We start from the raw sequence: 380 nt of genomic DNA, 5'->3' as shown, positions 1-380 counted from the left end.
CTGACTTTGTTTAGGCCATAGGTAAATATTTGCCTTGCAACGTAAGTCTGAGCTGTGGTGCCTGAGCAAGGGTTATCCAAATAGTGTCTTCACTCGCCTCTGCCCTCGATAACAGCTCAGGCTTGGATAGGCTCACTTCTTGCTTTTGTAGCTTCCCATGATGTTTGACTAATTTCCTGCTAGGCGCAGACCTTGGAGTATCCCAAACTTCAAAAGATGAAAGCAAGAACTCACTCATAGCTTGTTTGTTTATAGCAAATGAGGTGCAGAGCGATGGAGGCAGCAAAATTGTACCTCTCTAAGTGCCGTCCCACCCAGCCGTCTCACAGGGGTTGGCAGATACCTTTGGGTTGGATCCTGACCCACACAAATACCCTTCT

Source organism: Aquila chrysaetos, chromosome 5 (assembly GCF_900496995.4).
Source record: "Aquila chrysaetos chrysaetos chromosome 5, bAquChr1.4, whole genome shotgun sequence".
In the NCBI taxonomy this organism is placed as follows: Eukaryota; Metazoa; Chordata; class Aves; order Accipitriformes; family Accipitridae; genus Aquila; species Aquila chrysaetos.
The sequence above is the reverse complement of the archived record's forward strand: the minus strand, read 5'-3'. Positions refer to the sequence as shown.